Below are 14,642 nucleotides of genomic sequence, written 5' to 3'. Positions count from 1 at the left end.
ATGGTACAGCCCAATTGCAGGTACATCGTCTATGGTTCTAACCTGTTTCCATAAATCTGCCGGCAAGATGACATGGAATAACAAGTCTATGTCCCCTAAAGTAAAAACAGAGGAGTTCAAAACAGACTCTATTTTCTTATAGAACCCTGTGGGGTTCTTTCCAATGTCAGTGATTGATTGTTTAAGAGTGTGCACTTTCTGCCTTGTAATTGGGGACTTGTACAAAGGGGAACTTCTCTCAACGGGCAATTGCACAGTGGGTTTCTCAGACTGTTTATTAAGGAGCAAAGCTAGGTCGAGGGATAGTGAGGATAGCGAGGTGTCATCTGAAAATGTGTGCTTGTATATTGTCATAATATCTACGGGGCAGCACAATATTTTCTTAACGCATTTGTTTTGTAAACATTCAGCCATAACTTGTAACACCTTTCTTTGAATACATGGGGAATATTGACTGAAAGTGTCATGGATCGCCATAGGGGACCTAGATGCATCTGAAATCCATCTGAGAGCCTCCTTAGTGATGAGACACATCTCTTCAGTGGGGAGGGTACTCTTCTGGAGATACAATGTATTTAATGTAGGGAGAGATTTACAAGTACAAGTCATCTAATTCATTTAAATAAATACATAAATTGGACACGTGCCGTCGTGCACCTTTCAATGTAGTGAGAGTGCAAACTGAATAGTTCAGTCGCTGTAAGTCAGCGGGTACCGCTTTATCAGTGAGTTTCATCCATAGCTGGGCAAGTACGTCTCCCATGTGTTCTATTAAATGTCTCTGCTCATCATCAGAAAAGTCACGCAAAATATTAAGAGTAGCCACTTCATCCCCTTTTAACATATAATAATCCGGTTTCAATTCTAAGTGTCCCTTTACACATTTTGATAGTGTGCAATGAAGCCCTTGCCTCTGGGTGCTAAGGGAGCATGTATTTTGCTTAAGAGGGGTATTGGAAGTGGGTTGCTGATGGTGAGTGCTGAGATAACTCCTGTTTCGAAGAGGTAGAGGCCAAATGTCAAAGCCTGTTTCTGTAGCTGGTAGTGCCGGCTGTGCTGGCGCTGGCAGCTGTGCAACATAGGGAGGAGGTGCTGAAGACTGTGCTCACCTTTCATCTAGCAGCTTGTTTATTAATTCATCAGATGCATGCATCTTTTGATGGGTATATTTTCTCTACCTCTAATTGGAAATCCCTATCCATAGCCCTAATTCCCTCAACCTGCTTTTGTTGGTTATGTGCTAAAGCCTTCTCCGCTTGGGTAATGTGTCTGTGTGCAAATTTCTCCCTACTTTTGAGATGCTGGGTGGCTCCTTTGCGCCAGTCCCTAACTGCATCAAAAGCCGTAGGCCTAGCCTTCTTCCTTAATAGTACTGACTCAAGGTACTGTATTCTAGATATTGCATAACTTCCCAGTGTAGGCCATTGAAGTTCTGCCTCATGCCTGGACTGGCAGTGCCAAATACTGTTGAAAACTATAGCTCCTAACCCATATTCATATGCAGGTGAACCCTCCGGCGGTGCCGGCTGACTATGTTCTAAACCATTTTGCAGTCTCTTATTGCAACACAGCGCTGACTGATAAGTCTTCATTTTACTTCATCCAGGCATTTAAATTTTTTTTGCTCAAAATACAAATTTACACCTGCCAAAATATTTTGCTATACATTTATTTTTTATCCAAACAGCCTGAAACAAACTCACCTGATTCAAACAAAATTATTCACCCATCAAACAACCCCTCATCATGGCTGGTGGTCTCCCAAAAAGCGAAACAAAGTCGCTCTGCATACGGTCCGGACTCTTGCCGCAATGACCTCTGGGTGAAGCAACGGACGCAGATCACAAGTAGCAGACTGAGATTAACACTGTCTCCTAATTGCAGGGTCCCCCAGTACTTACTTGTCCAAGTCCATCCACTCCATCCTCGAAAAGCGATGGGTCATCATCGGAAGCAGCCGCATTTTCCGGGCGCCATTTGTTAATCTCAATCTGAGTTACTGCAAATAAATAAAGAGCACCAGTCATGATCTAAACATGTAACAAGAGTTTATTTCGCTTAAGCAGTCTCAGGTTCAGCTATGCCTGCAGTCAGTCATAGAGAAGTTGAGCAATTTACATGGCCGGCTGTCAGCCTTAAGTGCATTTGTAGAATTAATTTTGGTTGTTACATTACAGATAATTTACAACCTACGTAATGTATACATTCTTCCCCGAAAACATGTGGAGCTTCACCTCACATCATGTCTGTACAATTTACTGATTTCAGAGCAGCACAGTTTACCCTGTACCCAGTGCAAGGGACAAGGAGACATTTTTCACATAGTTTATCTATTGTTGTCCTTGACCAAAAGGTCCTTCTGCATTTCGGCTTGGTAGTTTGCTTTATTCCACTTGCTTTATTCTACTTTATTCTGTATTTTCGGAACGCGCATGGCACATAATGTTTTCTAAACATTGGCGCTATATTAGCTTTCTGGAAACCAGGAGCCAGGAAGCCATAAACCATCAGTTATCAGTGTCTGTGTGTGCCAGTTCAAGGCTCGAAGCGGGCAAAAACATTCAGCTAAGCATTCAACGCATAGACACGTCTGCTAGCCTTTCATGCTACAATCTTTTTCTGCATGTAAAGTGAAAACCCACCAAGTGAGCAAAATAATAAAATGTAATTTGAAAGTGAGTTTCAACTGGGCTTTTTAAATGAGTTAGCTTAGGCTGACACATAATGGATGTTTTTTCACGGATTGCTTGTAACCACAAAAACAAGAAAATCAACCCCCCACCCTTCTCTACCACCCTTCCCTGTGCACACACACCACTCCACAAGATCATCCAACACCACAGTGTGTTGCACACAATTACTGCCCCTTCTAGGGCCTGTTCCTTACCCACAAAGCACAGCCACAATAAATTAAAACAATATGCTAAATTAGCAACCACTACCTATTCCAGGCATACTACTTATACAAGACCACTAGCCTTATTTTTATATTCCTCCTTTAAATAATATAATATTGTGTGGTGCCACCTTCCTTGCCCTTCCGAGGAGGGGCTCCTGCCTTACCTTTGCCTTACCGTTTAAAGCCTTACCTTATAATACTTTACTCAAACACTCCATTACTAATACAAATTTTAACAACAAATAAACTCAGGGTATAATTCATAGAATTCAGCGCACAAGTGGCGCACGCGGCTGGCGCGGCTGGCTCACAGTGTGCGCGTGCGACAATCTGCGCCAGCCGCGTGCGCCAAAATCCATTTCCGCGTACAGCGTATTAATGGATTTTAACATCCATTGTAGCGACCCTGCAGCAGCGCCAGTTACGCCCACAACCCCTCCCAATGCGCCATGTACAGCGCACAAATCCCGTACATGGCGCACAGGCAGCATACAGGCCCCCAACCACGAAAAACACCTGTAAAACTCCCCGCGCACCACTCTGAATACACCACTGCGGTGACCTGTGCTGCCTCCTGACCATGGCCCTGGACTGTACCACTTGCACCAGTGGTACTACCCCTAGCAGGCCCCATGTGCCTGTCAGTAGTGGGCTCCTCCTTCTCTGTGGTGACCACCAAACTGGATGTCTCCACACCGTCTTCCGCCATTGCAAGCCCCTGTGGGGGCTCACCTGGCCCTTCTGCTGCAGCCATAGTGGCAGACGCAGCACCAGTCCCCTCGCTCCTAGATGATGGCAATACCTGGGAGGGTGGCTGGGCTTGCGCTGCCGCCCGGTGGAGGCATCCCTGCCGCTTGGCTCCACAGCGCTGTCTCCGCCCTCTTCTTCACTTGACTCTGCGTAGAGGGAGACATAGAACACAAGCATCAAGGTACAGTACAATATTCCCCTATACAGGAAGCAATAACACATGAGTGGCTCTGTCAAATGTCACTTCCATCCTGTCCCTCCACAACACATGGGTGAATGCACACAACACACATGCAGAAACAGGTATGGCACCTGCAATCAACATGTACAGCGCACGAATCCCGTACATGGCGCACAGGCAGCATACAGGCCCCCAACCACGAAAAACGCCTGTAAAACTCCCGCGCACCACTCTGAATACACCACTGCGGTGACCTGTGCTGCCTCCTGACCATGGCCCTGGACTGTACCACTTGCACCAGTGGTACTACCCCTAGCAGGCCCCATGTGCCTGTCAGTAGTGGGCTCCTCCTTCTCTGTGGAGACCACCAAACTGGATGTCTCCACACCGTCTTCCGCCATTGCAAGCCCCTGTGGGTGCTCACCTGGCCCTTCTGCTGCAGCCATAGTGGCAGACGCAGCACCAGTCCCCTCGCTCCCAGATGATGGCAATACCTGGGAGGGTGGCTGGGCTTGCGCCGCCGCCCGGTGGAGGCATCCCTGCCGCTTGGCTCCACACCGCTGTCTCCGCCCTCTTCTTCACTTGACGCTGCGTAGAGGGAGACATAGAACACAAGCATCAAGGTACAGTACAATATTCCCCTAGACAGGAAGCAATAACACATGAGTGGCTCTGTCAAATGTCACTTCCATCCTGTCCCTCCACAACACATGGGTGAATGCACACAACACACATGCAGAAACAGGTATGGCACCTGCAATCAACATCAGCATCCATGTACAAGGGCCTCTTTTAACCAAAATGTTGCCTTCAAACTCACATGCATCATGGCTCACACTGATCCCATGCACACACATCACCGGAGGGTCATGCATCATGGCATGTACACAACAGACACAGTGGATAGACACAGTGGATACAACGGTGACCGCACTGCATGAGTGAATCTACACATCATCACGGACATGGGTCATGCATCCATGGTGTTTCAAAGTCACACAAACACTTCTCAGACACACACACATGTGCACCATACATGTACATGAGAGCAGCACCCATCCCTCACCCCCCTCCATGTCCAAGAACAGAGACTGGCATGCATTCATGTGTGCATTCCGCATACAGCTTCCCATGTTGCATCGGAACACATGCACCATCCATGTGGTTCACACATTACTGGTCTCACATGCATGACCATGATGTCCCTGCACACACACATCCATACATGGCCTATTTCACACATACAGGCAAGTATCAGACAACCAGCATACTGCAAATGCCCTTTCTCACACAGCAATGCTTGGCCACTTACCGCTTAACTCCAGACGGGTCTGCCTCCGAAGGATCTGGGCGTGGAGCGCTGGGCCTATGCGTTCCAGGACCCTCATCTGGATGTTGCTCATGCTGACCCAGCCCCCCTCTGCGAGGCACCAGGCCTTGTAGAGGGTCCTGGACCTGAAGTCCTCCCAGTGCTTCCGGACGTGATTGATGTCACGGGTTGCCAACCCCTCCGCGTTGATGGCAACCACTGCGTCCTCCCAGATCCTCTCCTGTCCTTCCTTGTTGACGCGTGATGTTCCAAAGAGGGCATCATAATTCCCCAGGACATGCTCCACTAGGACACCAACTTCCTTCTCACTGAAGCTGGTGGCCCTCTGCCTCTCTGGCTGGGGGTCGCCAGTGGTCTCAGATGGTGTTTGCCCCGACATCGTGACCCCCGAGGAAGGCGTGGGTGGGAAACTGGGTCCTGGGGCTGGGCTGTGGAGCGATGGTATCCCAGTCAGAAGTCTTCTGTTCCAGCAGGGGTGGACACAGCAACTGGACCCCTGCAGATAGCTGACGTGCAGGCACCAAAGAGCAGGGCACGTGGGCAGCAGGCAGGCAGCAGGAGATGGCTGGTGGGAGCGTGCTCAGGGCTCTTGTGGGCAGAAAAATGGCCTTTTGGGCAGGAGCGTGGTCTTCCGTGTGTTTTCGGCTGGCCAGCTTGATATGGAGTGATTTGGCATGTGAAAAAAGTGCACGTCAGCGTGAAATCCGAGGAAAGGCCCATGGCGCGTAAGCGCGTAAGTGACGTATGCACGCGGGCGTTCCCCACAACACGGGTGCATTGTGATTCAGCACGTGAAAAAACTGCACGTCACCCGTGCTATTGGAGGAAAGGGCCTTAGCGCGTAAGTGCATAAGTGATGTTGCACGTGTGGGCTGCCTTAAAAGATACGAGCATCACTCTATTTTCTTGTACGTGCTTTTTGTGGAGAGCGAGCGGGTGTTTCTTGTACTTCTTGTCCATTCACACGCGATTACTTCACAACATTTCCAGTTCGTACTCACTGTTTCCTCAGACTGTGTTCTTTTCTTCTTTTGGCGGGGGTGTTGCCAACGTGCACATGTGCGTCTTTTTCACGTTCTTTTTCAAGGCAGATGGTGAGTTGTGCACGTATTTTCCAACTGTGGTTGCCCCTGTGTGTCGCATACCCCAGGCTGCGTGTAACACGCGTACACTTATTTTTGTGTTTCTGGGTGCCACAGCGTAGTGCGGGTTCATTTTTCCACGCACATGGTCTACCAGGGGTTGCGTGCACGTGTACTTTTGTTTTTGGGGTGCTTGTGCGTTGCGTGACCCATCATCTTCCCCCAGGGGTCACATCCAGCCTTGCTAAAGCACTAGGTTACGAATTCCATCTAGTACCCTACCCCTTTCACCCCAATTGCCCAGGACAATTGTTTACTGCAACTCCCATACGCACAACAACATCAGTGCCATGGTTGGGAGGCAACCAAGCAGTAAGGAAGGCAAAGGTGGCCGACCTCCAAAAGGTAGGCGTAGTGGGCATGGTAGGGGACATGGCCAGGATTTGCAGGGTGCCCCTAGAGCCCCGTGTGTGGAGGACCAATCGGGGACACCTATGCCCCCCCCATTGGTTGTGGGAAACATAGCTGACACCATCCCAGCTCAGCCCTTGTTGGACCGGCCCATTTTGTCACCTGAACCGGCACTGGATGACTCCCAGGCTGACTTCCAGGTCAGCAAGTCTAATCCATGTGTGGCGGTGAAAGTTGCTGTCACCAGGCCACATGGATCTGGGGCAGAAATGTCATCTGCTGCACCAAGTAGCCAGGGTGGGGAGGCTGCAGGGGCAGCTGCAGCTGAATCCACCCCAGCTCCGAGTCTCCCAGCCAGGACAGTGTCGGTCCAGGTCCATCACACCGACGTTGGCCCTGCTGACATCACCCTGCAGCCAATGCCTGCACCAAGACCTATGGTCATTGTGCCTTTACAGGCTTCTAGTACCCAGTCCACCTGCGCTTCTGCCCCTACTGACCAGAGCGGTGTAAGCCACTCAGGATCTGCACCACCTTACAAGAAGAAGAAGAAGGATGCTCTTGCACTACAGGCTGAGACCCCAGACACGGCTACACACTCCGGCACGTCAAAGAAGCCTAGCTTCAATGACGCCGAACTTGATGCACTTGTGGCCTATGTGTCGGCACATAGCCGCGAAATGTTGGTGACTGCAGGCTGTAAGACTACGCCTGTTCAACGTAGGGCCCACTGGCAGACCATCGTGGACCACATTAGTGATTTGTGAGGCGCACAGCTGATGATTGCTACAAGCAGTGGAATTACCTGAAATGCAGAGCAAAGAACAAGCTGACTTCCAGCCATGCCTCTGGTGACTGGCAGCGGGTCTCCACCAGAGGACGACCAACTCACTGAACATGAGTCTGTTGCTGGAACCTTCATCACAGAGGAACAGATCCAAGGCGTGGGAGACCTACCAGATTATGAGGCATTGTCCGGTGAGTGCCCATGCAAGTGTGTGTAATCCATGTGTATGTTTCTTGAGTGATGTGTAATGATTGAGTGCCTGGTGAGGGTGTGTACTCCTGAGTGGTATGGGTCACCCATGTGCTTCCTCCAAACCATTCACCAGCCTTGGGTTTGGGTATGACAGTATCCCTTCTGACCACAGTAGCCAATTAGTGCTACATTACTGCAGTTGCCCTCGAACTGTCATCTTGCAACAACATTGTTCTGATTTTTTAGTGTTCATTCAGCCTGATTGTTTCAATCCTCCCATTTTTGCAACACATTTTTCTGCCCTAATGCCACATATGTGACATGCTTCTGTTATAGATTACAACCCACATTGGCCCACATTTATTACCTTGTTATGGGAATGATTTGACCATTCAGGCTGATTGAGTAAGGGCCTGCTCACATTAATTTTTGGGCCCTGTTTGAATGTTGAACATGACTGTTGTGTTCTGTCATGTCGAAGTGACGAACCATTGATGTATCCATCTGCCTGCCATCAATGCATTATTGCACACTGGATGTATTGCAGTGTGTGGCACATGCATATTCTGTCACACTATTTTGCATTTTTCATCTCATCATGTCCATCTCACATGGATGGGTGACAGTACTCATTCACTGACATATGGCTGTACTTGTCAAATGTACCTTGGCTATGGTACGTGCCATCTGTGTGCTGGCATGTGCCATGTATGTGTATTGACCATGCCACTCACACGCTAATATGTGATGACAATGCTATCCAGCATGCAACACATGTGTTCATTTTCCATTCTGGAGTCCTCAGTGTCTGCTTTTTGCCTGCCCTTCCAAATCATTGACAGTGCATGCATGCCAAGGTTCTGGTCATGTGGGACATGTGTTGTTCATGTTCTGGTTCTCTGGCTTGTCAGGCCTATGTGTGTGCTATGGTGCTCATGCCTGTTTCCATTTGTTGTCTTTCATGTTTTTGCAGGTGATGACTCACTTAATGCTGTAGAGGTGGAGGAGATGGTGCAGACCCAGGAGGAATCTCAGCCACGACCAGGCACCAGTGGAGGACGTGGTGTGGTGGTTGGTGAAAACCCAATCCTCCTGCAGACCATAATGTCCAGGGGTGTCTCTGGGTGCACCTCCCCAGACCTCTATGATTCAGGTGCTGAATCGGATGATGAGACTTATGTGCTGTCGCAGGTGAGTGTTTCTGGCAGGGATGCTGTTCTGTCCAACCCACCTGCACCAGGGGTAGACCCCTCTATGGGGATGTCAGTGTTGGTAACTCCGCCTTTGGCGGTTACAGATGCAGGGTCACACTCCACAACATCTGATCCTGTTCCTGGGCCAGCAGATCAGAGGGGGAATGCAGTCCTGCAGCCTCAGGCAGTGCCAGCACCGTAAGGTGCAGATCGCCTTGCCCCAAACAGGTGTGGTACCCGCCGACACGGTGGCCGTGCGCCACCAGGCAATACTGTATGGGAAAACTCAATGTACTGTATAGCAGCACAACAGGGAGCATCGGTTGAAATGATGGCTCAGGCAATGGAGAGGGTGGCCACTTCCATTGTCCCCCCTGAAAGGCAGCTGGAGCTCCAACAGCAGGCAACAGAGTCCATTTGCCAATCACACAGGGAGGACATGTTGGCGTCCAACAGGGACAGACAGGCGGCACTGAAGACTCTCCGCAAAGCCATATCTGTTGAGTACCAGGGCCACAGGGAAGCCCTGAGGTTAGAACTCCATTTCCTCAGGGAGAATCTGGTTGAACTTGAGGCTTCCCAAAATTTTAGGGCAGAACAGCAGCTGGAGCAGCTCACACGTTTGCTCTCAGCTGAGCTGCAGGCAACTCGTGAGGAGATCCGGGCATCACGCGAGGCCATGCGTGCAGAAATACAGGTAACCCGCGAGGTGCTGCATGGGGATCTCCGTACTATCATCCTCCAGAACAAGACCTTCCACACCCGCATGCTTGCTGCCATGGAGGACCATACCAGGGCTTTGCATGGACTGCCTCCCATAGCACCGCCACCAACTGATGTAGCAGCAGAGGGTGAAGAGAGCGACAGCAGTTCTCCCACATTGGCGTAGCCGTGCAGGCCATGAGCCCATGGAGGGTTTTTTTTTCTGCAACATCCACGCAGGTGGCTGTTGGTGTGCACCCTGTCCTTGAACCTCCTGGGTGGACCCCCCCTGGCCCACACATAACCATTTTTGATTTTTTTTTTTTTTTTACAGTGTGTTGCCTTGTGTGGCTCCCATGGGCATCCACTGTGTATTCCAGCTGGGCACATGCAGGATTGTCCTGTGTTTGGTTTAGATGCTTGGGTTCCTGACACACACACCCCTCCTGCTTCCCCTTTCCATGGGCTTGCAAAGGGTGTGACCAAGTGACAGTGGCTTACACAGTGACATTGGGCTCCCATGAGCTGTGTGGGCAGTCTGTGGTCAAAACTGTGTGGACATCCCTAGTGGGGATTGTTGTTGTATTGAACACTGCATAGTGTATTGATATGTGCTTGTGCATCCATGTCTTCCTCCTTATTCACAGGTACCTTCTTCATATCTTCACAAGGCCGTCTCCTTTGCAGATGCAGTTCATGTTGTATGCAGTACGCTGACACATTTGCCTGACAGCAACCCTCTGCAGTTGGAAGGGGTCGATGTGCTGGCTTATTCAGGTTGTAAGACTTGCACTACTTTGATTTTGTACTGTCATATTTTGGCCTTGTTTCATCCTGTGTTGCTGTATTGTGTTGCTGGTAAGTATTTGTTCATGTGTGCTGTTAGTTATTGATTACTGGGAGCATATTGTCTGTGGCCTGTTTCCATTTGGGACAGTGCACTTTGTGACACTTGTGTCATGTGTTGTGCATTCATTTGTTTGGTTTCACATTGCATGACATGCCATGGTGTGTTGGGTAGCTGAGATGGGGAGGGGTTGGGTGACATGGCACTATTTTCATGTTGTATTTTGCAAGGGGGTAGTCATTCATGCAGCATAAATGTGTGCCTTTTTGTGACACAGCATTGGTTGTCTTTCAGTAGGTAGCGATGCACACAATGCAACACTTCCAGGTGACCAATCTCAGGCTGGTATGGTTGTGACAGTTGACTGTCCCTTATGTCATCATCATTGATTGTCAGCTGGTATGTGCCAGGGCTGTGTGCACTCCACAGGGGTGTGATTTTAGGTGAAGTAATTAGCCACCAGCTGCGTACGGGCTGCCTCACCACGTGCCCTTTCCCCTCCCATGCGAAGCGGCCGTGCATGTGGTTGGGGATGTGGGGGCACCACCATGTCCACCCGCTGGCCCCGGCATGTTGCAACGTTGTGCAGGACACATGCTGCCACTATGATCCTGCATACTACTGGGGGTGCATATAGCAGCTGCCCACCAGAGCTGTCAAGGGAGCGAAAGTGTGACTTGAGCACTCCGAATGTGCGCTCCACTATGCCCCGGGTTGCAATATGGGCTGTGTTGTATCTTATCTCGGGTGCTGTGGTGGGGTTCCGAATTGGCGTCATCATGTGAGTGCTCAGAGGGTAGGCACTGTCCCCTGGGGAGGTGATGATGGGTATCATTAGTATCATTAGTGGGTTTGTGACATTACTCAATATGTGACATGCATGCATGTGTAGAGGCATTTATACTCACCAAGGAGCCATGTATCGCCATGACGCCCAGCTTCTAGGTCCCGGTTTAGGGATGACATTCTGAAAATGGAACTGTCATGGGTGGACCCTGGATAGTTGGCATATACTGAGGTGATGATTCCCTTGGCATCACATACTACCTGTGTGTTGATGGAATGCCAGTGCTTGCAGTTTCTATAGATATGCTCAGTTGCCCTGGGAAGACGTAGAGCCACATGGGTGCAATCAATGGCACCTAGCACTTTGGGGAAGTGTGCCACCCCGTAAAAGTCCTGGACGGCAGCCTGCCTTTCTGCAAGTGTTCTGGGCATGTATATGCGCCTGCCGACTGAAGAGCTTGCAGTCATGATGGCCAACACCTGGTGTAGGCAGCGTGACTGCATGGCTTGTGACACCCACCCTCTATGGCACTTGTCCGCTGAAATGAATTAGTGGCCAGGAAGTGCAGTATATTGAGTACCTTTTCTAAGGGGCTCAGTGCTTGGGAGCACAGGGTGGGTGATGTGAGGTCATCCTCCCACTCACTCACCAGGTCAAGTATTATGTGTGGTGGGAACCTGTACCTCCCATACACCTGGTCATCCCAAAAAGGCTGGTCCTGGGTGTAAAAATTCTGGGCCTGGCTATCCTCCTCCTCCTGCAGTGTCCCATGGCCACTGCTGCGAGGAATGGTATATTCATCGTAGCGTCTGAGCTTGTTTGTTGTTTGTGCACACATTTATGCTGCGTGGGGCCGCGTACGCCTGCTTCCTGCTGGTGTACGTGTTTCCAGATTAGCGCGTCTTTTTTGGCGCATGCGTTTCCCCTGTTCGATTCCATGAATACGTGTTGTAGGCGCGTGTGTGGGCGTTCCGCGCATTTGCCTCCTGTACTTCACACGTAACGCCCACATTTTCACGCGTTGTTCCCCATTCCGCGTGTTACGCCCCGTGTTCTGCCTACTTTCATTGTGTGTGCTGCGTTATGCGCAGGATTTTTAGCGCACATCCCAGGATTTACACGTGCTTGGACTTCCATGAATCGATGTGCGCGGCTTTCGCACGCTTGTGCTGCGATTTTCGCGCTTGCGCTGCGATTTGCCCGCTTTCGCACACTTGTGCTGCGCACATTATTTCCATGAATCGGCCTCTCAACCTCATCCACGTCACGTCAATGACCTCGCTTTCCACGTACTCACACCTTTCACACTTCCCCATGCATCTGTCCCATACATGTTATTTCTGACAAGAGTTTATTCACATGTGCGTGCTCACCCAGAAATCCTCTGTCACAGGGTTTCAAGATCAGCCTGCACTGTCCTCGGAGTCGCGCCCTGCTTCAAAGAGCAGAGCAGACTGTTCTGAAAATGGCTCCTGCTAAACCACTCAAAACACATGTCTTTTCGGGGCCAGTCACTGTAGATGATCATGGCTCCTTCTGGAGAAGCGACCTGGAAGCCTCCACAGGTATGGGGGTGCTGGGATCATGTCGGGATCATCAATTGAAGGCACGCCCCTGAACGCTCACACCAGAGAGAATACAAGCCTCTAAGGGAGAAAGGCCAAAGTCGATCTTGTAAGGATAACAAGTTTAATCTCACACAGAGATGAGAGCAACAGCAAAGAACGCTGCTGCTAAGAATGTTCTGCCAAAAAGTAGTACTATCAGAATCTTATAAAGCAAAACATCATCATAATTGATGCAATACATACAGTAAAAACCCATGCGGCTGATTGGATGGACCCTATACAGGTACCCCCTTTATCCACAAGGGAGTTTATTAGTTTCAGCCCAGTCTGTCCGTTTTCCATCACGTGGGTGCTGCAGGGCTCATCCTTTCTCAAGTTGAAGGTCAGAAAACAAATCAATTATACTCCTACTATAGACCTTGTTTTATCACTCATACTGTGCACTTGGCAGACCTCAAGTCGAACACAGAGGAGGTTCTGGGTCATTCAACCTTCACACACACATTTCACTCCCTCCGCACCATCCAGCTCCGAGGTCTTTTTTTTTTAAAACTGTTTTTATTGACTTGACAGCACAACAAAGAAACAGAGGGAGCCACATGGCACCAGCGCTAAGAGCAAGCAATGCGAATGATAAACAATGATAAACAAAAAATATTGCGTAAAATGTAGCAGATTGATAAAAGGCAATATACATGGTATTGATACATACACCATAACAGGTCACTATCTAGGGGGAACCACCTGGGGAAGTAGAGGGAGAAGTTGACGGTGAGGCCATGGCAGAGATATAGTCTCGGAATCTCGACCAGATGTCCCTCGGCCTGGAGTGTGGATGTTGCATCGCACTCCAGGACTGCTCCGTATTGTGAGCCCATGTGACCGATCTGAGCCATTGTGTATAGGTAAGCGCTCTAGGGCGGAGCCAACAGAGTAATATACAGCAAACTGCAGTAGCATGCAGAGACCTGCCAGTTTCTTAGAATCATGGGGCAACTGCGGGAAGTCATGGAATAAGCAATGCAGTGGGGTAGGGGTGATTGGGTGTTCCACAATGTCAGACAGTGTAGAGCAAATGTCTAACCAAAATTGGGACAGTCGGGGACAGAGCCACAACATGTGTATATGGGAGGCTTGATCTGCGCCGCACCTAGGACAGGAGGGGGAGTTGGCGTTAAACATATGGTGGAGTCTCATAGGTGTATGATGATAACTGTGTAAGATTTTAAACTGGATGAGTTTAAATTTAGTGTTGTAGGAGACCACGTGGGTATGAGCGCACATCCGAGTCCACCTCTCGTCGGTGATCTCAGAACCAATGTCCTCCTCCCATCTGCGTCTCAGCTCGGTGAAGTGGGGGGCCGCTCTAGTCTGTAGTAAGGAGTAGAGCCTTGACACCTTGCCTCTGAAGGAGAGATAGGAGCAGAGCTCCTCCACTGTAGGTTCATCAGTGGGCAAGGCGGGGAAGTCTGAATGTCTGGACTTGAGATGTGCGCGAAGTGAAGAGTACTGTAGCCACACCGAGGGTCGGCGCCTGAGTGAGGGAGGAAGGCCAGACCATTCTATAAAGTTTCCCTGTTCAAAGGCGTCGCGCAGCGTCAGGAGGCCAGCAGCGACCCAGCGAGTGACCACCGAAAGTAGAATGTGTGGAACATCAGGAAGGAAGTTCCACAGTGGCAAATCCCCGTGGAATGGGTGGGGTGTGTCGACCATGGACCAAAATTTGGTAAAAGCCAAGGATGTACTGGCTACAGGATTCGCAGAATTTAAATCAGGGGAGATTCGTTGGAGGACCAGGGATCCGATCACTGGGTCACAGACAGTTAGCTTCTCGAGGCAAACATGTAGGGGGGTGATCAATGGTATTGAACCAGTATGCAGCAAACTGTGATTGGGCCACCACCCAGTATCTG

The sequence above is a fragment of the Ambystoma mexicanum genome, chromosome 5p (genome assembly GCF_040938575.1).
Source record: "Ambystoma mexicanum isolate Mex_15411 chromosome 5p, UKY_AmexF1_1, whole genome shotgun sequence".
Taxonomy (NCBI): Eukaryota; Metazoa; Chordata; class Amphibia; order Caudata; family Ambystomatidae; genus Ambystoma; species Ambystoma mexicanum.
Note: the sequence above shows the minus strand (reverse complement) of the source record.